Below are 6,621 nucleotides of genomic sequence, written 5' to 3'. Positions count from 1 at the left end.
GACAGTAAACACCCTTATTATTATAACTTAATTAAATACAATTTAATAATCAGCAATATGTGCTTAAATATAGTTTTATTGAATGTGTTTGTGCATGTATTCTACGACGCCGGTGTATTAGTATTATGTATAGTGACGTCATTATGCAATGACGTAAATGAACTTGTAATTTGTTTTTTTTTAACCGGTTCATTGTAACAAACTGTCTGAAAGAACCGGTACATTGAAATGAATTTGACTTTCCATCAAGAAATGTGATAGGTAAAATAAAAAAATAAATAAATAACTGTCATTTTGTGGTTAGTTGAATCAGAGACCAATGTCTGATCTCTCAAATACATTCAGACTTCTGTTTGTTAATGAGACACACATGAGCCCCAACACTTTACACACAAATCACAATGATGGTGAAAATCATCAAATACATCCTTGAGTAAAAAGAGGAGCTTTGAATTATTGGTACATAATGACAAATAAATGAAACTCACAACAAACACAACAACCAACAGCATAAATAAAAGTAGCAAACCATAAATTTTTTTTTAAAAGTAACACTTAAATTTGCATAATTATTTCATGCTGCAGTGCATGCTGGGAATCTGAATATGTGAGTGTGCTGTGCATGAGTTCTTGACTTATATTTTTTATTTCAGCTAAATAATTTTTTCTAAGTTCAATAACTTATCAAAACTTGATCAATCCAGGGCAGTAATTCTAACTCTACATTTTAAGTAGTTAATAATTTTGTTTTACAGTATATGTCTCCATTAAAACCATTTAGTTACATAAAGAATCTCTATTACAAATCAGTTGAGTATGTACTTATGAACTGTCTGTACTCTTCTTTTCTGCACTTGGCTAGGAATGAATGTGAGCTGACATACAGGTGTGCTGCTGGTATACGATGAAAAGATTTGTATTGTGCATGATTAAATAACACAAACGAAAGCACTATTGATGTATAGGTCAAAGATCCTTAAAATCAGGTGTTAATGATCAGGCATTCAGCGCTGCCAGCCAAAATGAAAGATAACCAGATCAGCATGGCTTTGACATTGTTAATATGTGTGCTGGTTCAGAATGTAAGTGATGTGGAATAGTTAGGCTGTGTCTTTCTAAATTCAGCTAATTTGACCTCTTTTGACTATACTTTGCACCTGTCTAAATGTCGCCCTTTTTCAGGTAAACATCTTGTTTATCACCCTTTATAAAAAGTTATTTTGGATTGAGAAGGATTTTGGTAGGATTGTGAGCCGTAGCTTCATTCTGTAGAGACGAGTATGATTTCAGGTCAATGTTATCTCAGATATTTATAAGTAAAGTGTGGTTCTAGCACATGTACATTTTTTACATAGTAATATCAACATATGGACAGCTTCTTAACCATAAATCCTTTTGCATATATATACAACTTTAGAGATGTACAAATGTTCACGAATCCTTTGTGGTTCATAGAATATAGAATACAAAGGTTGATTTTACTCTACAAATCTATAATTATGAGATTAATCTATTACATTTATTTGATGCAGAATGTAAAATGCAACCATTCAACTTACCAAATTTTGACAGCACTCATCAAAGGTTTGTTGTTCCAAATTCCACCGTAATAAACCAAGACTGATAGAATCCTTCTTGGTGGGTCCTGTAGTAATCCAATAATTATTCAGTTAAAGTACAGTAGCATATGTAAAGAGCTGCATAGCACTGCATTTTCACTTTTTTTTGTTGTTGTGTAAACAATGAGTGACTTTGTCTCACCTGTTATGTAGCTAACCAGCACACCTACCAGCATGACTGCACTAGCTGACAGGGCTCCAAAGTAAAGGTAGGATATTAAATAGATATTTTGAAGGCTGTATTGACTGTATGAATTTTTGTTGGGAAAAAATAAACACTTAACCCATGCACTATTGCTCATGTGAAACATACAGCAAGTAATTGAAAGGAATAATTCACCCAAAAACTATAATTTTGTCTTCATTTACTCTCATACCGTTCCAAACCAGTATGATTTTCTTTCTTCTGTGGAACACAATAGGTGAAATTTTGAAGAATTGTGGGGACTCAAGCTTTCAAGCTTCAAAAGGGACACAAAACCACCATAAATGTATCATAAAAGTGGTCCAAATGACTTATGTGCTCTATTCCAAGTTTTCTGAATTAATACAATAGCTCTGTGTAAGGAACAGTCCAAAATTAAAGCCTCAGTCCCCATTCATGATAATTTCATGGAAAGCAATACAATTCTTTAAAATATCAAACCCATATGAATTTAGAACAACATGAGTGTGTTTAAACAATGACAGAATTTTAATTTTTTGGGTGAATTATTCCTTTAAGTCATCAAGTAGCAATATATTGAGCAATTATAGCCATTATAAAAAGCAAAAATGTTTCCATCTCGGGTCATTTCTCCTACTCACTGCTGTAGTGCTGTTGAGTGATGTATTAGTTGCTAGACAGTGACCAGCACTGGTGGGTAAAACACCCATGAATTATGGTGTTGGTGGTAAATTTTGTTTCAAACAGCCAGCCAAAGAGACAGGCAGAAACCCACAACCACACCTGAAAACACCCCCTAAATGTTGTGAGTAAAAAATACACTGCTATTCTTTTCACTGGATGAACAAAAGAAATGGTCAATGATGTTACAGGAACAAACACTGGACCGTTAACCACACCCATGACTTTGAATGAAGCCTGATGGTATTACAGAGGAAGCACTGATTAGAGCACAGCCATAAACACTGAAATCTAGAAATCACAGTAATTGCAGTAGGCTGTTATCTGTACTTGAAGAACTCCCAAGTCAAGCAGAGAAGAGAGGACAGCCATTGTAATGCAGACAAGACCGTACAACATGGCTTTTTTTCCACATGCAAACAAACAAAAATGAAATTTTTCATTTTTCAAACATTGTCAGTTTGATATTTGATACATTTGGAATCATATCAGAATCAGAATGAGCTTTATTGCCAAGTATGCTAACATACAAGGAATTTGTCTTGGTGACAGGAGCTTCCATTACACAACAATACAAAAACAGCAACAAGACTTTAAAAAAATTAATTAAAACTGAATACAAAATAGATAAATATTGGAAAGAAAAAAGTATATATAAAATACACAATAGACAATATTATATATATATATATACATACATACATATACATACATATATATATATATATATATATACCATCTCTAAATGCATTTGATGAAGATGATTGAGAGCGTATTTATAATGGGGATCAGCTGCAGCTTTGAGGCGATGATTTCTGATGGACTTGGACAGGAGCGCGTGCCTTCCAGCAGGAGTCGTGCATTCCTGTTGCGGTAGATGCGGTGGCTCAACAGAGGGAGGTCTCCTACGTAACAGATCTGAAAGAAGATCCGGATTTGCTGATCGTTTAAGCCCCGTGGTTTCAGTAGCGGATGTAGGCATGGGCGACATGTGCCATTGCCCAGGGCAGCATCTTGCGGGGGGGGGGGGCGGCGGCATCTTGCGGTGGGGCGGTACGAGGCACCCACACACACTTTGGGGGCGTGTTGAAGCGGGTTTCGCCCAGGGCGCCATACAAGCTAGAACAGTCACTGCGTGGTTAGATGCGGGGCACAAAGTTGAGATGGAAGGCGGGCTTCCCAAGATGTTATGTATGAGCTGAATTGCCTGTGAAGATTGGGTTGACAGAGATGCCTGGTTAAAATTTCTATTATCATTCCAAGAGGGCCGCGATCCCACTGACCGCTATAAGAGTGCATGTCACCAACATTTTAGCCAGTCGCGCTGCCTTTGTCCTCTCGTCTGATCTGTGTCGGGTCTCTCTCTATAACAGTATACATTATAATAATATTAACACTATAACATTAATAAATTACACACAATGAAAACACATGATCTATCTTTAATATGCATATCTGTTTTGAATATACAACATAACTGATTTAGCAGCAAGGTTCTCTCAGGATTTTATCTGTTAAAATTTTCAATGCATTTTGTCAATATTAAACAGCCGTTTTTAACGCAACTGGTGAGAACTGACTTGTACTCTCAAAAAGATGATTTACCCAAAAATGAATTCCATTTGCCAATGTTATCGTCCAACAAAAGTAGTTATTGTTTCAGGCCTAGCAACTGATACCCCCAGCATAGCAACAAATACTGCATAATCCAGCATACAGAAGCCCGGACTGTCAGGGTCTGAAGCCATAGTGCTGTTTTGACTGAGCCAGTGACTGAGAGTAGAGTCCTTCTCTTTAACAGGTTGTCAGCTGAAATAACCAACCCAGAAAACACAAAACATTCTTAATCTGCCCCCTGTTATGGTTCTCTTGATTTTCTTTCTTTTTTTTTCTTTATCCCCTTTTTCTCCCACTTTGGAATGCCCAATTCCCACTACTTAGTAGGTCCTCGCAGTTACTCGCCTCAATCCGGGTGATGGAGGACAAGTATCAGCTGCCTTTGCTTCTGAGACATTCAATCCGCGCATCTTATCATGTGGCTCGCTGTGCATGACACCGCGGAGACTCACAGCATGTGGAGACTCACGCTACTCTCCACGATCCACACACAACTTACCACGCACCCCATTGAGAGCGAGAACCCCTAATGGCGACCACGAGGAGGTTACCCCATGTGACTCTATCCTCCTAGCAATCTGTCCAATTTGGTTGCTTAGGAGACCTGGCAGGAGTCACTCAGCATGCCCTGGATTCGAACTCGCGACTCAAGGGGTGGTTATATATATTTTATATATATATATAAAAATCTGGCATCTGTGGTTGCCATAATAATTATGTAAAAAGTGAAGTCACAGTTAGAATGTAAACCACTCGACAGAACAACCTGCAAATTTGACAGTTTAAAACTGTTGTTTCTATGGTATATTTTACAATGCAGTTCCGTCATTTATATTATTAAATGGTAAACTTACAGGGTACCTGTGGGTCATTAAAGTCTTAAATTTACTTTTTAAAATTTAAGGCCATAAAAAATCTTAAATATCTTAAATAAATTACAAGAAGTCTTAAATTAGTTTGCTGAGGTCTTAAACTTTGGGCCGTGAATAGAGGAGACGCTTAAAACAGCAGAATCTGCGCACGTCAAAATCCTGCTCTTTCTCTCTCGTGCATCCATCATTTAGAAGCTGACACTTGAGTTTAGTGTGAACATTTTTACTGAACTTCCGATGTTAAACATGTATAAACATTCATAAACCCGTTAATCAGAAATGCAAATGCCGTTATTTTGCGTCTCTAGGCGAACGATGCGCTAACACTGTCACTCCTACTTATAATCGACAAAGCTGTCAAAGTTGCAATTTGCAAGTGCATGAGGTTGGAGTAGTAGTTGTTTGACGGCTTTCAAATCATGGCACTTCCTTATTTTACATTACCTTTGTCAATAATTGTAAAGCTAACAGAACTACTCAGCTGCAGAGTTACACCTGTTATATCTCTCATCTCCATCTCTCTACATGTGACATATACAGTTATTTTCTCTGCCACCTCAATCAGTAAATTAAATGATTTTTTAATAATATACAAAACATAATAATATAATTATAATTTTTTTTAAATATTAATAATATACATAATATGAAGATATATGATCTATATTTAATATTTAGTATATAATCTGTTTTCAATATACATCATTATGCAGCACAGTTCTCTTTCATAATTTAATCTGTTAACATTTTCAATACATATTGTCAACTTTAAATGGCCATTTTTAAGCTAACTGACGAGTTTTGACTTTTACTTGAGATATTTCACACAAAAATTAAAATTGTCATCACTTCACACCTTCATGCTGTTACAAACCTGTATGACTTTCTTATTTCAGTGGATATCAAAAGGAGATATTAGGGAGTTTCAGTCACCATTCACTTACACTGAATGAAAAACAAGATGCAGTGACAGTGAATGGTGACTGAGACTAAACCTTTTGCTTAACATCTCATACAGATTCAAAGATTCATACAGACTTAAGGGTGAGCAGTGATGACAGAAATTTTTAATGAATTGCCCTTTAACTACCTGTTGAAGTATTTGTTAAAGGTATCTGCCAAGAAAAAATATATAAATGTTATTCAGCACATGCTAGACCTTATTCACAGCAGTGCCATATTTAATTTTTGACGAGAATGACAACGAGGATGTGAGGGATAGACGTACAGTCTCTTCAATGGGCTGCACTGCAGTTTAAAGTGTTTTTGGATCGTTCCGCAGACAAAGCATTGGAAAAACATCTTTTCAAGGACACTCAGTAGACAAAAAACTCTAGACAACACGAGTTGTGGAAAATCAGATGGGATCTAGGAGCTTGTGGCAGCGGGGGCATGGTCAAGTGTCTCTCCGGAGAGAGAGAAATCGGTAAGGGCGCTTGCACCTGAACTAGATTATGTCTAACACCTGTCTCTAATTACAGTGAGCACGGGGAGAGCGGCATAAAAGAGCCACACCGCCAGCAGACAGAGAGAGAGAGACTGGCACAAGGAAGGCCACGATGCTACAGAAGCTATTGTGATGATTGTATTATGAAGTTAAAGTGTATAAGTAAATATTTGCCTGTGAAACTGTAAGCATCAAGGTGGACAAATTAAACGCCTACCT

Source organism: Myxocyprinus asiaticus, chromosome 24, assembly GCF_019703515.2.
Source record: "Myxocyprinus asiaticus isolate MX2 ecotype Aquarium Trade chromosome 24, UBuf_Myxa_2, whole genome shotgun sequence".
NCBI classification, from domain to species: Eukaryota; Metazoa; Chordata; class Actinopteri; order Cypriniformes; family Catostomidae; genus Myxocyprinus; species Myxocyprinus asiaticus.
The sequence above is the reverse complement of the archived record's forward strand: the minus strand, read 5'-3'. Positions refer to the sequence as shown.